Genomic DNA, 17,892 nt, shown 5'->3' with positions numbered 1-17,892 from the left:
TGTTACACTAACCTGTGCTGAGTATGCTTGGGATGATTTACTTGAATTTCTTCGAGAGACAAATTCCAATATAAAAAATATTGAATACAAGACACCTGCAGAATTGTGCTCTTTGGATCCTGTCAATGTATGCAGACATTTCAATCATAGGTTTGAAGCTATGATGTCTTTCGTCTGCAATAAAAAGAATCCTCCTCTTGGAGAAGTTGTGGATTTCTTTTGGAGAAAGGAGTATCAAGCAAGAGGTGCTCCTCACATACATATGTTGTTATGGGTCAAGGACGCCCCCAAATTTGGAACAGATTCAGATGAAACGGTTTTGTCTTTCATTGAAGATTATGCTACATGTGCTCTTCCAAATAGCAGAGAAGAGAAAAACTTAAAACAACAAGTCTTACGATTTCAAAGCCATAGGTGTGGAAAATACTGTAGACGAAAGTACAAGTCAAAGGATAAGTTCTATACCAAATGTCGTTTTGGATTTCCACGTCCTGTATTAGCCAAAGGAAGAGTGAACAGTTTTATGTCAGCTGTACGACATACCATCACAAGAAAGTCTCCGAAAAACACCTACAACTTAAGAAGAAGCGAAGAATCAAAATACATAAATGACTACAATCCAGTTATTTTATCCATGTGGAACGCTAACATCGATATTCAGTATGTTACGGACAAATCCATTGCAGTTGCTCGATATGTAACGTCTTACATTACTAAATCAGAAAAGACTGAATTGAAAGAAATGTGGGAAGAGATTTCTCACGAGAAGACTCTAAGTAAGAAATTATACAGTTTCAGTTTGAAGATGTTATCGCATCGTGAAATTGGAGCATATGAATGTTCCAGATAGGTTATCATCTGCAAGTCTATATTCCAAAAGTAGAAGAACCATTTATGTGAGTCTACGTCTTGCAGGAATGCGAAATCGGGTACTGAAATCTGTTCAAGAAATTGAATATTTAGCAGAAAATGACCCTGAAAGTACAGATATTTTGAAAACCAATATGTTGGGCACATACTATCCAAAGAGAAGTCATCATCTTGAGAACATGTGTCTCTATGAAGTGCTGCAAAACTACACTTTTAAACGGAATATTACAGAGAACATCAACAATGGAAAATATGGAGTGATTGGTTCTGAAGGATGTCTGGTGAAACAAAGGAAAGGAAATTTAATTAATCACAGAAAACTGAGTTGCGACACTGCTGACAAAAGGGAATTTTACTATTTAGCCCTTTTGCAAATGTTCAAACCATGTCATTCTGAACTGGAATTACTTGGAGATTTTCCCAGCTATGAAGATTAATTTAATGCTTGTAAAGATAGCATACAATGCAGTGCTTTCGCAAATTATGTGAAAATGTTGAATGATGAAATTGATCAAGAAGCTTCAATTGCAGCTGAGATTGCTAGAGACAGTTCTCAAGACAGTCAAAGTTCTGCTGTACTGAGTCAAGATCCACTGGGACAACCAATTGTTGAAAATGAAGCAGCGATTGCAATGAATGAGGTGGAAACAGCAATGTATCAAGCACAAGAAGATGCAATACAGTTAGAAAACTTGGAAGAGCAACTAAATGTTGAACAGAAACAAATATATCAGCAAGTGAAAGAGCAGATTGACCATGGATTACTTCATGAAAAGAGAGTGTGCTCATGTACATCATTTCAACCTATCCGAATGTATGTGAGTGGTCAAGCTGGAACAGGAAAGAGTTTCTTAATTAAAGTAATTACAAGTTATCTGCAAAAAACAACTGAGTCGCATTTGTCTTGTGTTGTCACTGCTCCAACTGGGTTGGTAGCACATAACATTAAAGGAATTACTTTACATTGTTTACTAATGCTGCCAGTAGAGCATGAGAACAAATTGGAATACCACAAGCTATCTGGAGAAGCTTGTTGTGAAGTTTCAAGAGTGCTGAAGAAAATGAAACTTCTCATTATTGATGAGGTGAGCATGGTCTCAAACTTGATGCTTGCCTTTGTGTATTTAAGAATGCAGCAAATTCTTAAAACAGAGTATGACGTGTTATTTGGAGGAAAACACGTCATAGTTTTTGGAGATCTACTGCAACGGACACCGGTAAAAGGACAACCGGTATTTAAAACACTTGCCCATGAAGATACCAGAAAGTCTCTTGGCAGTGTTGGTAATGTGAACATTTGGAGTAATTTTGAATACAAAGAACTGACAACAAATATGCGACAGGCAAATTATGCTGAATATGGAAGTATTTTTCAAGATATAAGAATTGGAATTCTTTAAAAAATAGGGAAAGAAGCTTTGGAGAGTCGATTACTTTGCAATGTCTTTCCAAATGAAAATGCAGTTGCTGCAAAAGTGTACGTGGAAATTGCTAAAAATAAGTCAGTGATTTGCTTAATGCCGACACTGCGTGAGTGTTCAATATTCAACGAAGAATTATTAAAATTGGAAAATGAAGAAATTGTTAAAATGGAAGTCATCGATAAAATACTACATGAAGGAATCACTATTATTTTGACGGGTAAGTTGAGATCAAAACTAGATTGTTTAGAAAAAAAATATCTAAAACTGCTGGTTTGGAAAAGACACTGTGGTGCCGATCATGATCCTGCAAAAACCGGGTACGAACCGTCGGACGGAGCACATTCACCGTCCGACGCGTACCTGGTCGTCAAAATATACAAACATGGAATTACGATTCGCACGGAAACTCAATTTCCGTACGAATCGTACAAAACCTCGACCGACGAAAATAAACATACAAATGCGATCCGGGAAAGCGCCGACGTGACGTCGGGACGCACGCAGCCTGCCATTCACGAACCAGGAATTACGATTCGCACCGACGTCATCCCGCACGGAGAATATTTTCCGGCTGCCAAACACTGCCGGGAAATCAGGATGACGCGAACAAGGAGGACCTGTACGCGACGGACAGATATGGACCCGAACCTACGTGTCATCCCGGCCCTCATAGCAGTCGACCTCCTCTACAGGTTCCGACGCAGACGCCGCAGAAGGTCAGAACAACTAAGGGAGGGGGGAAAGGGGGGGGGGCAAGACCCGGGGCAGGCCACAAAACCACCACCAAAGTCACACAGCACACATGCCCTGGACATACCTGACCCCCATGCCCTGGTCACCACGAGGGGGTGGGGGCGTGTCCAGCAAAGCCAGCGTCCGCCACAACGGAAGTGCCTGACGACGCGAACCGGCAACACAACTATACAGGTACGTCCCGTACCCACGCCTTAAGAGCGTGGGTACGAGTCGTACCACGCCCACACCTACATCACCCCAACAATGGCAGGACGGCTCGTACCCACGTGGCAAAGGCCTGGGTACGGCCCGCACAAGCATTCCACAGCATGGGTACGGATATGTACGGACCGTACCCCCACCCGCGTATGCATGGAGCGTACCCTCCATGCCAACAGTGTACGTACGGACCGTAACCCCACCCGCGTATGCATGGAGCGTACCCCCACCCCAACAGTGTAAGTACGACCCGTACCCTCACCCGCGTACGTATACGTCCCACCCCAACAGTGTATGTACGACCCGTACCCTCACCCCCGTACGTATGGAGCGTACCCCCCACCCCAACCCTGTATGTATGGACCGTACCCCCACCCCAACAGTGTAAGTACGACCCGTACCCTCACCCGCATATGCATGGAGCGTACCCCAACAGTGTAAGAACGACCCGTACCCCCACCTCGTATGCATGGAGCGTACCCCAACCCCAACAGTGTATGTACGTACCGTACCACCACCCCAACAGTGTAAGTACGACCCGTACCCCACCCGCGTACGTATGGAGCGTACTCCCACCCCAACAGTGTAAGTACGACCCGTACCCCACCCGCGTACGTATGGAGCCTACTCCCACCCCAACAGTGTAAGTACGAACCGTACCCCCATGGAGCGAACCCCCACACGTGTATGTTCTAAGCGTACATATTGTTAAATAGGAGGGGTGTGTGCCTATCACTCCCAGCAGTGCCCAGACGCAGGAGGGGTGGATGCCTATCACTCCCAGCAGTGCCCAGACACAAGAGGGGTGGGTGCAGAGTCCTCCCAGCAGTGCCCAGACACAGGAGGGGTGTGTGCAGAGTCCTCCCAGCAGTGCCCAGACAGAGGAGGGGTGTGTGCAGAGTCCTCCCAGCAGTGCCCAGGCACAGGAGGGGTGGGTGTAGAGTCCTCCCAGCAGTGCCCAGACACAGGAGGGGTGTGTGCAGAGTCCTCCCAGCAGTGCCCAGACAGAGGAGGGGTGTGTGCAGAGTCCCCCCAGCAGTGCCCAGACACAGGAGGGGTGGGTGCAGAGCCCTCCCAGCAGTGCCCAGAGTCAGGAGGGGTGGGTACAGAGTCCTCCCAGCAGTGCCCAGAGACAGGCGGGGTGGGTGCAGAGTCCTCCCAGCAGTGCCCAGAGTCAGGAGGGGTGGGTGCAGAGTCCTCCCAGCAGTGCCCAGACACAGGAGGGGTGTGTGCAGAGTCCTCCCAGCAGTGCCCAGACAGAGGAGGGGTGTGTGCAGAGTCCTCCCAGCAGTGCCCAGGCACAGGAGGGGTGGGTGTAGAGTCCTCCCAGCAGTGCCCAGACACAGGAGGGGTGTGTGCAGAGTCCTCCCAGCAGTGCCCAGACAGAGGAGGGGTGTGTGCAGAGTCCTCCCAGCAGTGCCCAGAGTCAGGAGGGGTGGGTGCAGAGTCCTCCCAGCAGTGCCCAGAGTCAGGAGGGGTGGGTGCAGAGTCCTCCCAGCAGTGCCCAGAGTCAGGAGGGGTGGGTGCAGAGTCCTCCCAGCAGTGCCCAGACGCAGGAGGGGTGGGTGCAGAGTCCTCCCAGCAGTGCCCAGAGTCAGGAGGGGTGGGTGCAGAGTCCTCCCAGCAGTGCCCAGACTCAGGAGGGGTGGGTGCAGAGTCCTCCCAGCAGTGCCCAGAGTCAGGAGGGGTGGGTGCAGAGTCCTCCCAGCAGTGCCCAGAGTCAGGAGGGGTGGGTGCAGAGTCCTCCCAGCAGTGCCCAGACACAGGAGGGGTGGGTGCCTAACACTCCCAGCAGTGCCCAGACGCAGGAGGGGTGGGTGCCTATCACTCCCAGCAGTGCCCAGACACAGGAGGGGTGGGTGCCTAACACTCCCAGCAGTGCCCAGACATAAGAGGGGTGGGTGCCTAACACTCCCAGCAGTGCCCAGACATAAGAGGGGTGTGTGCCTAACACTCACAGCAGTGCCCATGGAACGCAAAGGGTGGAGTAGCCACAGATACCATGCCCACAAATTTCAGTCAGGTGCACAAAGACCCTGCAGTACATGTAACACATGTGTGCGAGGCTGGGAGCATACGCATGCATAGCGCAGAAAAGAAAACATGTCCACATGAAGTCATGTCAATAGTCCACATACACAAGTACAATGACTACCAAGGATGCCACGAATGATGCAGGTGGAGACATCGCTCAGCATGCATGTGCAAAGTTAAAGGAGTCCGTCACACACCCAGCTAATGTACACACAGCTCAGCGCTAAATATTGGGAACACCCTGCAGGGAAGATGTCAGGGTACACAGAGGAAGGAATACACCTTGGGACAATTTCACCATGCAGCAACTGCTTACATGAACACAGAATCCTAGCTAACACCGTGTGATGGCACACAGATCCCAGGGTCCCCCCTATGACCAGCACACTACTACATTTCCCACACACCCAACACATGAACACCACCCAAAATCATGTAGCAGCCCCACCAACAGCAATACCAGCAAAGCAGTAGTGTTCCAAGGGAAAAAAAAATTGCTTTATTCAGCATGAACCAAAAAATCTTGTTTGTAGGAAGTTCTATATTTACAAAGCCCATAGGGCAGTCCAGAAGTCACAGCTGGATGGGGGACACAGTGGGATGCGTGTCCCCTAGCTTGCCTGCACAGTTACATTCCGTCGTCTTCCACAGGGGTGAGGGCATCATGTGGGGGGGAAGAACCAGGCACCGCAGGGACAGGAGGGTGAAGGGTAGGCGTCGTGGGTGCAGGGATGGAGGACTCCACCACAGGGGGTGGGGCAGGGCCAAAGGCGGAGGCCAGGATCTCGCTGCACACCTTAGCAAGGTCCTCCAGGGAATCCCCTGCACCCGAAGGAACCACAGGCCCCAAGGAGGGGGAGGGGTCAGAGGGATGGGTCGCAGCGCCACTGGGGGAGGGTGTGAACGGGGGGGGGGGGGGAATCAACCACCCTGACCGGGGACTTCCTTGACCGCTTGCGTGGTGGTGTCACTGTGGGGCTCAGGGACAGAGCGGCCATGAAGGAGTCTTTGGGGGAGATGTGGCCAGGAGAGCTGAGGGGAGGGGATTTGGAGGGAGTGGATTTGGTGGAATGCGGACTCCCACTCTGGCTGCGTGTCACACGTTTGCCCCCCGACCCAGTGGGTGTGCCTACTTCACCCTGTGTGTGCGTGTCAGGAGGTGTGCGGTGGACCTTCCCTGCTGGTGTGGTGCCTGTGTGTGTTGTGGTGGGTGCATGCTGACGTCTGGGTGTACGTGGGACAGGCATGGGAGTGGGAAGTGTGGATGGGGCAGGGGTAGGGGGTGGGACGTAGCGCTGCAGGAGACCCACTGCTGCAGTCAGTGTCGAGTCTATCGACCTCAGCAAGCTGCGTTGGTCAGCCTGCGATGAATGAATGCCCTCCAAGTATGCCTCCATGTTGTTGAGGACCTGGCTGTGGCCATGGAGGACATTAAGGATCGCAGCCTGACCAATCTGCAACTGCCGCTGGATGTCCACAGACTCGGCATTGGCGGCAGCAGTGGAGACAGGGGCAGGGGGTGCGGTGCCTGGCAGGAAGGAGACATGTGGTGACCGGGCACGTTGGGAAGGGACACGAGCAAGTGGGAGGCGGCTGATGGCAATGAAGGGGGCAGGTGCGATGTTGTGCCGCCGTCAGCTGCTGGTGCAGCCTCCGCCCACTCGGAGAGATCATCCTCGGACCCGTCAGCTTAATACTCTGTTGTGCCAGTCGACAGGTCCCCAGCTTCACTCTCCTCCGCCTCAGTCCCACTTGATGTGCCAGCCCCGATGTCACCGCTGGCACTGGTGCTCGGTCCCTCTGCTCCGTCTGTGCCCATGTCTCCCTCCGTGTCCCCCGACTATGCTGTGGGCAGGGTGAAGAGACAGAAATTAATCATACACCTGTATACATATGTCACATGAGTCCAATCTACATAGGTTACAGTGCATAGCCTGAAACAAAAGAAGAGTTACATCTACAAAACAAGGTACATATGTAGGGCATGCAAGACACAGTTGTTTGACCCACCATGCCACTGAAAAACTATGGAGAGCATGACACAATAGCAAATGAGATGGAATGGAATTTTGACTGAGGAGCAAGGCCCTGGGGACAATCCAGCACTGCATCTGCACCACACAGCGTGGCAGGAAATAGGGATGAACAGGGACCATATCCACGAACAAGAGGCACATGCAGCATAGGTTATACTGAAAACATGCCCACCATGACTGGCTCACTGCACCTTGAGTGCATGTCCAGACAAACATCACACACTGGCCAGTCCTAGCAAGGAGATATCAGGTTGTGACATGAAGGCCATGCCCGCACCACCCACCCCCTACATGAGACAATTATTTGGAGACACAGGAAGCACTTACAACCCTTAGTCTGGGTGAAATACACATGGGATGCAACAATTCAAGATTGCACACAAAATACCCAAGGTGCGCCTGCCAAATAATCATGTACAAATGGGATTCATCAGATGATTGTAACAAGACACACAGGCAATGTCCACCGTGAGTATGAACAAGGAAAATCAGGTCAGGCTGTACAGTGGACACTTGTACTACATTTCACGTCAATATACATTTGGCCAGGGGACAATGGCACAGAGCACAACCTATGCTGTAGACACAGAGATTGTCGACATATTCGGATTACACACATGATACCTTGGAAAATATGCCCCTGGGGACAGTAGTGGCCACACAACTCCATGCTCCTGAATGGGAATGACTGCAACACACGCTACCATCCCCGCACTATGCGTACCGCACACTCATGCACATCATGTCACAGGCCACCACATAGGACATGTGTGCTGTAAGGCCTCACACTTGAGAGACTAACTCCCATGTCTGGACTCAGCATTAGTGCCAACTGACATGGAACCCACAAGACCAGAACTGGACAGGGCACAGGCAAGGTCCCAAAACCTGTTACACACCACCCCCACACATGATGCTGCAGGCATTGTACACGTGGAGAAGGCGCCAGGCTACATAACCTTGTGACGGAGTGACATCACACAGACCAGGGAACACATTGCAAGGAGGGGAAGGGAGGCAGGAGAGCACTGCAATACTGTGGGTAACAGGATCTGCACAGCACCATTAAACCCTGGCAGTGTATCCATGGAACAGTGCACTTACAAATGCTGGTGAAACACAACAAACACACATGTACCTACCCCCTTCCTGCGGCTGCATCTCCTGTAAGCGCCTGTCCAAGTCTGGAAATACCACTGCCAGCACACGCTTGTGGATGTGGGAGAGACGGCGGCGCCCGCGGTTCTTATGGCTCTCAGGTGAGTCCCCCAGCAGGACCCGTGCGATCCTCCGCGTCCAGCACTGGATATCCTGCCAGCGTTTCCTCACCTGGGACAGGCGCCGCTTGCGACCATCCGCACTCCTCACGGCACTGACGGCGGTCAGCCAGATCTGCTCCTTGGCAGAGGCGCCTACCTGTGAGGATGAACAAGTGACACTACATCAATACACCTGCAACATGTCACAGAGACACATATGAGAACAAATTAGCTGGTTACAACAAGGCATGTCATGCAGCCAAAGCATTGCACCTTTGCCATAGGGACATACTCCTCTGGGGAAGGGCAAAAGCAGTACGTGCCAGTGAAAGTACACAGTTGGAATGAGGGCAAAGACACAATCAATTATCAAGGCTCACACTGTGCATCACACCCACCCCTCCTGCGTCTGGGCACTGCTGGGAGTGATAGGTACCCACCCCTCCTGCGTCTGGGCACTGCTGGGAGGACTCTGCACCCACCTCTCCTGACTCTGGGCACTGCTGGGAGGACTCTGCACCCACCCCTCCTGTCTCTGGGCACTGCTGGGAGGACTCTGCCCCCACCCATCCTGCGTCTGGGCACTGCTGGGAGGACTCTGTACCCACCCCTCCTGACTCTGGGCACTGCTGGGAGTGATAGGCACCCACCCCTCCTGCGTCTGGGCACTGCTGGGAGGACTCTGCACCCACCCCTCCTGTCTCTGGGCACTGCTGGGAGGACTCTGCACCCACCCCTCCTGCGTCTGGGCACTGCTGGGAGGACTCTGCACCCACCCCTCCTGACTCTGGGCACTGCTGGGAGTGATAGGCACCCACCCCTCCTGACTCTGGGCACTGCTGGGAGGACTCTGCACCCACCCCTCCTGTCTCTGGGCACTGCTGGGAGGACTCTGCACCCACCCCTCCTGCGTCTGGGCACTGCTGGGAGGACTCTGCACCCACCCCTCCTGACTCTGGGCACTGGCTGGGAGACATCAGGCATTCCCCCCCCTGGGACCCTCCCTACAGTACATAGCATGTGTGTTACACCTGGACACAATGGCAGAAGTCACAGTCACAAAAAAGGGACACCGTCTGTGCTAGTAGCCTCTGCACTCACCTGATACCCTGGTCGCCCATACAGCAGGGGGTACTGTGGGAGGATCACATCCAGCAATGCCAGGTTCTCCTCCAGGGTGAATGGCTGTGACCTCTCCACAGACCTTGACATGGTTCCAGGGAATCAGGAGCAGCAGCAGTGTGGTAGAATCGAAATATGTGCAGGCAAGTGATCCCTCATGGGACATGGCTGCCTTATATCTGCCTTGCTGTCCTGTTTCATGCACAGGAGTACAGAGTGATTGGTCACTCACATTTGCATCCTATGTTTCCTCCAATCCCTTCAAACCTGGCACAGTCAGTGGGTTCTTATTGTGTTTTTTTCTTCAGCATGATGTCAACCCCACAAACACATTGCAACAAAGTAGATTCATTCCAACTGACTTCTGCTGTGCACCTTCCAGAACAAATTCAAACTTAAAACTTGGTCTCCATGACAACCAGCATGCATGTAGGCCTTAACCCCTTCCATGCTCATGACGGAACGGTTCCGTCATGAGCATCGGTTGAGCTGTGCTCATGACGGAACCGTTCCGTCATGGCCCCGCCCGCGCTCGAACCCTTCAGCACCGCGGGGGAATCCGCGCCGCGCTGAAGGGGTTAATACTTGTCCCTCATGTGTCCCCTATGTAAATTTGAGCTTCACACACACGTACGGTGCGTTCCGGGGCCCTAGGGCACCCCAAATGCATAGCACGGCCCGTACAGGCGTGTGTACGGGCCGTACCACTATGAGTACGCATACGCAAGAACACCCATAGTGGTACGGCCCGTACACATGCCTGTACGTTCACTATCACCATGGGTGTCCTCGCGTATGCGTACTCGCAGTGGTACGGCCCGTACACACGCCTGTACGTTCACTATCACCATGGGTGTCCTCGCGTATGCGTACTCGCAGTGGTACGGCCCGTACACACGCCTGTATGTTCACTATCACCATGGGTGTCCTCGCGTATGCGTACTCGTAGTGATAGTGAGCGTACAGGCGTGTGTACGGGCCGTCTCACTATGGGTGTTCTCGCGTATGCGTACTCATAGTGATAGTGAGCGTACAGGCGTGTGTACGGTCCGTACCACTACGAGTACGCATACGCGAGGACACCCATGGTGATAGTGAGCGAACAGGCGTGTGTACGGGCCGTACCACTACGAGTACGCATACGCGAGGACACCCATGGTGATAGTGAACGTACAGGCGTGTGTACGTGCCGTACCACTACGAGTACGCATACGCGAGGACACCCATGGTGATAGTGAACGTACAGGCGTGTGTACGAGCCGTACCACTGCGAGTACGCATACGCGAGGACACCCATGGTGATAGTGAACGTACAGGCATGTGTACGGGCCGTACCACTGCGAGTACGCATACGCGAGGACACCCATAGTGATAGTGAACGTACGCACGCGTGTACGGGCCGTACCACTATGGGTGTTCTTGCGTATGCGTACTTACTGACCGTACACATGCCTGTACGCTCACCATCACTATGGGTACACATACGGCAGCACTCCCATAGTGATATGGGAACGTACACAGGCCCTCTTAGCAGCAGTACGGTGGTTTTCACACATCACAGTGGTGACAGGCAGCACACAGGAAGGAATAGGGCTGACATACTTGTCCATGGATGGACATCAAGGCATTGTCTGGGCAGTACTACATGTGTGGGGCACAGGTGTGAAAGGCTGTGATGTGGCACATGACTCCTGAGTCGAGAAGGCACCAGATGTATGATGAGATGTGTACACATGTAATGTGTGATGGTGCGATGTGTGCCAGGCATGCCCTTGACTCCTTTGACATGTGTGCATGTCGTACTGCACACTTGTGTATGTATGTATGTATAATTATTTGTAGAGCGCACTGTAACCCTACGGGCATCCTGGCGCTATAGACATAATGCAGGGCAGAAACAGAGTAGGGGGAGCAAGGAGGAAATTAGACTCTGGGAAAAAGCCAGGTCTTGAGCCGTCCACGGAAAAGAGTCAGATCCTGAACCTGTCGTAGCTCCGAGGGAAGACCATTCCAGAGTCGAGCAGCCGCGGAGCTAAAAGCTCTGCCTCCCAAAGTGGCTCTCTTTGTCTTGGGAATCAAGGCCTGCCTAGCTGAAGAAGAGCGCAAAGTGCGCGAGGGGACATACCATCCAAAACGACTTTGCAGTGGTATAGGGCCAAGGCCATGAAGAGCTTTGAAGGCTACACACAGGGATTTAAACATAATCCTCTGTTGCACAGGCAGCCAGTGAAGCTCAGCCAGAGCCTTGGTGCTGGAAAAATAGCGCGGTCTTTGAAGGGCTAGTTTTGCGGCAGCTGCCTGGACGCGTTGAAGCCTCCGGATCAGATAAGCCGGGGACGCAAGCAACAAGGCGTTACAATAGTCCAGACGACTAAGAATGGTGCAGCGAACTACTGTGCCTCGCACATGAGGGGGCAGAAGAGGTAAGATCCTGCGGAGGCCTCTCATGATCATATAACAGTTTGAGACCACCTTGTTAACATGTGACTCGAGGCTTAGCTTCTCATTGAAACAGACCCCCAGATTACGTACAGTCTTTACAGGAACCAGGGGGGTGTCCAAAGGAAGAGGCCAAAAATTGAGAGGCAGGGGTGGCGATACCCTGCCCACTGAACAATGTAAGATCTCAGTTTTGGCACCGTTAAATTGCAGATCATTGTTTTTCAGCCAAGTCGTCATTTCCAGCATGCAGTTATGGAAGGTGGGTAGAGAATCCGCCTGATCACCTTCCAGGGAAATGATTAATTGTGTGTCGTCGGCATAATTAACAGCCGTAATGTTGCAAGATTTAATGATTTGTACCAGAGGTCGCATGTAAACATTAAACAGTATCGGGCTGATAGAGGAGCCCTGTGGGACACCCTGTTTGTTAGGCAAAAATTCTGACTGATATGGAGGCAAAAAGACCGCCTGCCGTCTGTCCGACAGATAGGACCATAGCCATTTTAGGGCCAAGCCAGTGATCCCCATCTCTTCGAGCCGATGTAAGAGAATCTTATGGCTAACAGTATCAAATGCAGCGGATAAGTCAAGTAATATCAACGTTGCAGACTGTCCCTTATCCGCTCGCATTCGCAGGTCATCCAGGGCAGTGATCAAGGCAGTCTCAGTGCCATGCCCTGGACGGAAACCAAATTGATTCTCCTCCAAAATACCTCTACTCTCTAAAAACCCAGATAGCTCCTGGCTAACGAGGCGTTCCGCTATCTTGGCTGGGAAAGGCAGCAAAGAGATAGGGCGATAGTTCCCATAGCAAGTGGGATCCAGCGAAGGTTTTTTCAAAAGGGGGGAAACCAGCGCATCCTTCCAGCCGGCCGGGACCTCACCACTAGTTAGAGACTGATTGGTAATCAGGTGGAGGTGCGGAAAAGTTTCTGATCCCAATTCCTTCCAGAATTTATGCGGAATAGGGTCAAGAGGAGACCCCGAGCAGACTTTCTTGGCCACATTGGAAAATTCCTCCCAAGAAGGGCACGTCCAATGATCCAACCGAGGCCCTGCTGCTACGCCCACATTTAGACTGGGAATTGAGTGGTTCAATGGCTCCACTGTTGATAAGACTACATCAGCTTTACAGCTAGAAATAGGATCATACTGCAGGCCCTCAAGAATCCCCCTGATTTTATTGTGAAAAAAGGCCGCCAGCCCGTCACACAAATCCTGCGAGGGAGAAATCTTATTGGCCAGACATTCAGGATTATTAAAACCTCTCAGAATGTTGAAGACACACTTAGCACTATTCGGGGAGTTTTGAATGAGGTCAGCAAAATATAGCGCTTTAGCAGATACAATAGCGCACTTATATCTGCCCAGCAGATTCCGCCAAATGATCCTATCACTAGTTAGGTAGTGACAGCGCCATTGCCTCTCTGCATGTTTACACTGAATTTTAAAAGCCCTGAGTTCCTCTGAAAACCAAGGGGCCGAAGGGGTAGCTCTTTTCCTAAGTTGTTTCATTGGGGCGATCTGATTAACCGTATTCTTAATGTAACTGCAGAGCTCCTTGAAGTTAGTGTCAACCGACTGCCCTGGAACAGGGAGAGGAGCCGCATTAAACAGAGAGGTACCGTACGCTCTCCTTCGTAGGGCTTTCCAATCCCTGCTCAGCACACTATCAGCACCTTTGAACAGAGGGGGTTTACCTTTGGAAATTGTCGGGATACTAAAACTGATCAAATAATGATCAGACCAGTCCATAGGGAGGATATTGTCGAGAATCGCTACATTCTCGCCCGCAAATATAAGATCAAGGGCATGTCCTGCCGAGTGTGTTGCCTCCAACACATGTTGTACTAGATTGAGATTGGCGCAGGATTGAACAATATTGTTATATGCCGTTTTCATCGTAGCGTTAGGCCAAAGATTGAAATCTCCCAAGATCAGCAGACTGTGATGAGTGAGAGCCAAATTGCCAATCACCTCCAGAAATTGCTGCTGTGTCTGTTCGCTCACAGTCCCCGGGGGTCTATAACAAAGTATTCCGGTCAGGACATTGCCGGACTTGTCCTTCAGCGAGAAGCCCAAGGTTTCACACTGCGAGATCTCGTCAATGTCCAAAGGAACAAAATCCCAGATTTCTTTAAAGATAATGCCGATACCACCACCCCTGCCATTAGATCTGGGTTTATGGAAGGCTTTAAACCCAGTGGGGCAGGCAGCCCCAAGTTCCCCATCAAGACCAGGCGACAGCCAAGTTTCCGTCATAAACAGAACATCGCAGCTATGCTCATCGATAAGCATCTGAATTTCTGTTGAGTGCTTGGGGAGAGACCTAACGTTTAAGAGTCCACATTTCAGTCCCTCTTCTTTGTCGGGGCAGCCAGGAATCCCTAGTTCTTGTCCCATTGATATCGCTTCCGGAATCAGGGCACAATTATTCAATTGGAGTAACTGTGACCGGGTGTAGCAAAGTCGCCTATTAAGAGGCCTCACACAAGGTGGGGACTTGCTGGCAGCATGGTATGGCACATCCGGCACGTCCGAGGCGCGGACGGGCGCAGACGGGCTTGCCTTTGGCGCGCCTTCGGCGCGCCGCCGGCGCGCCCGCTGCGCGCGTCCGCTGCGCGGTCGCTTAATGATGACGTTTAAATAGGCGTCAGGCACAAAAGACTGGAGCGCTGACCGCCTATCGAAAAAACGCGCTAGTTCCGGTCACGCAAGTAATTAGGTTACCAGGAATAACTTTGTGCAAAAGAGCAAGAAACAGTAGCAGGTATATTTTAAAAAAGTGCGAGTCAATTTTAAAATCAGGCAGCGATAAAACACACAATTCCCAATTCGATAACTCCACACCCCCAAAGCGTCACTCCCTTCAAGTCAATTAGGGCGCGGTCGCTTAATGATGACGTTTAAATAGGCGTCAGGCACAAAAGACTGGAGCGCTGACCGCCTATCGAAAAAACGCGCTAGTTCCGGTCACGCAAGTAATTAGGTTACCAGGAATAACTTTGTGCAAAAGAGCAAGAAACAGTAGCAGGTATATTTTAAAAAAGTGCGAGTCAATTTTAAAATCAGGCAGCGATAAAACACACAATTCCCAATTCGATAACTCCACACCCCCAAAGCGTCACTCCCTTCAAGTCAATTAGCAAGTGTGATGAGCGTCACTGGCATGGCACGGACACCAACACACGGAAGTGTCCCCTGAGGCCCGGTAAAGGGGTTACCACACCTGACATGTCACTACCCACGGTGCACGATGTGACTATGTCATGTATGTGTGGGGGTTCACATTAGGTTGATGTTGGAGCTCCCTCAAAAGCTGCAGCTGTTGCAGCAACCAACATGTGTCTGTGTGTAGATTGACATTGCACACTGTTCCGCACACCATGCCACATGTGGTATCGGATGTGAGGTGCGTATGTATGCATGGGACACGGAGTAGCGTAACAAGGACATGTCTGCATCCTCTCTATGAATGTGTGGTGAGTCATCACATGTACACCTTCATGGCAAGGTGTGTGGGCTGTCCTAGTGTAATGTCATGTGACCTGTGGCTCTAGTGTTCCGCTACCAGTCTCTGCAATCTACATCCTACTTCTGCTGATGTGTGGATGTATGTCACTCCTGTCTTGCGTCTGGCTGTTCACTTGCACTGGGACACAGCTAATCCCATGCCATGGCATGTGGAGGTTCACAATCTCCGTGTGTAGCTGGGTCTTGGTAGGAGTGTCACCTGGCAGCCATACGTGTCCAGGGCATGTGGCACATACCTGACTCCGTATGTAGCATATGTGTATAGACAGATTAACATGTGCTCAGTACTAATTAATTGTTGTTGTGGTGCACTCACTCTTCCTTGTCACTTCCAAATTACTGCAGAGCGCCGCCTCTTCCCCGACCAATTCCGGACTTGGCTGCCATGTGGGAGAATGACTGTATCCGGTGCTACCGCTTCCCCCAACGGTTGATTCTGGATTTGACGGCGAGACTGGCACCACACCTGCAACCGCTGCACAGGTATCCTACGGCACTGACACCCAAGCTGAAGGTAATGGCAGCCATACATTTTCTAGCCACGGGTACCTTTCAAAATACCATAGCTCATGTTGGTGGCATGTCCCAGAGCATGTTCTGCCGTGTGCTGCATGATTTCTTAGAGGCCATGTTGATTCACCTGGATGACTTCATCCATTTTCCTACCCCTGAAATGTTGACTGGGGTCAAGCGTGGATTCTATGCCCTGGGAGGGATGCCCCATGTCATTGGGTCCATAGATGGGACACATGTGGCTTTGGTAATGAGGAAATATGAATTTTGTGATCAGTTATGTCCCCTATCGTAGACCCCAACGGCTCCATGTACATGCTATAAGTACATGTATGTTCCCTCCTGCTCCAGTTTTGAAAGACGCAAATATATGTGCGTCCATCGTCAACATGTCCTCTTTCAGATCCGCCATGAATGGGTCAGATATTCCACTCCTAAGTATGAAAGGCCAACGACTTTATGTGGTTCACTTTCCACATTTTACAGATTCAGGCGAGTAGGCCCGAATTCTGTCATCAAGCCTTTTCCTGTCTTCTGCCTCTGAAAGCTCCAGTCTGAGTCTGCATCTGTGTCCATGAACTTTGTCCTACTCCCTGCGCGGCTAACGGTGCCTGATCCAGCCCGTCGCCTGCCAAAAACTGTATTTCACCTTCAAGATTATCTTCCCCCGCTCCTCATCCGATGCATTCCTGTCTAGTAGTTTAGGTAAACATTCCTCCAGCTACCGCGCAAAGGGCCAGGCCTCGCTGTCCTCATGCAAGTAATTCATAGCCCTGTTACCATGAAATATTCCTACCCCCTCGCATCTAGTGTAGACACTTAGACGCTTGTACACGCACTAACAGTCAGTATAGTCAGTATAGAATAAGATTCTATCCTAAGAGACCTCTCTTTTTGGATAACACAGTTCTTTAAACATAGGATACTAGATATGATTTGGGATTAGGTTGACATAACCCCAGACTTCTGTCTCCACATGTAGAGCTAAATGTCAAGTCCCCTTCACCCTCTAGTTGCACGTCAATCACACGTCATGCGGCTGCGCGCGCATCTCTGCCAAATATTTCTGCTGACATTGCAGGATTCTCTTATGGATCCACCCACTTGTGACATCATGTATGATGACGTTTATTAAATTACGCCCATGTATACGCCTCTATTAGCTACGTATGCACAGTTTATCTGTACTATCAGCTGTTACGCCTCTTGCATCTGTTTCACTGTAATGTATTTTCTATAAAACTGCCTATCTGTCAATAATATATGCCCTTCCTTCCTGAACTCTCGTGGTGATGGAATAGAATGCCTACAATTCGAATTGTATTCCTTTGTATAGGAATAAAGCCTTTTAAAAACCTCTAATACCACGGATTCTGCCTCTTATATTTACTGAGTTATTCTTAATAGACTTTACCGCATAAAAAATAGTACCGGTAACGAAATATTTACCACATAAATTGGCGCCCGAACAGGGACACTTTCTCATCTCACGCGCTGGCGGTGCGTTGCAGGCCCGGTCTCCTGCCACAGCTGAACGGACAAAAACGCGTATCTGCAGGATTTCCTGTATCTCCCTCCGGCCAAGCGGGGACGACTGAGGCTGCGATCAACACCCAGACGAGGCGGTGAGAAGTGCGAAGTATCCCGACCAGAGCCTAGCTGAGAGAGCAAGATCCGAGGTATACAGAGTCCCGCCAGGTTCCG

The sequence above is a fragment of the Triturus cristatus genome, chromosome 1_1 (genome assembly GCF_964204655.1).
Source record: "Triturus cristatus chromosome 1_1, aTriCri1.1, whole genome shotgun sequence".
Classification (NCBI taxonomy): domain Eukaryota; kingdom Metazoa; phylum Chordata; class Amphibia; order Caudata; family Salamandridae; genus Triturus; species Triturus cristatus.
This window is presented reverse-complemented; position numbering follows the sequence as displayed.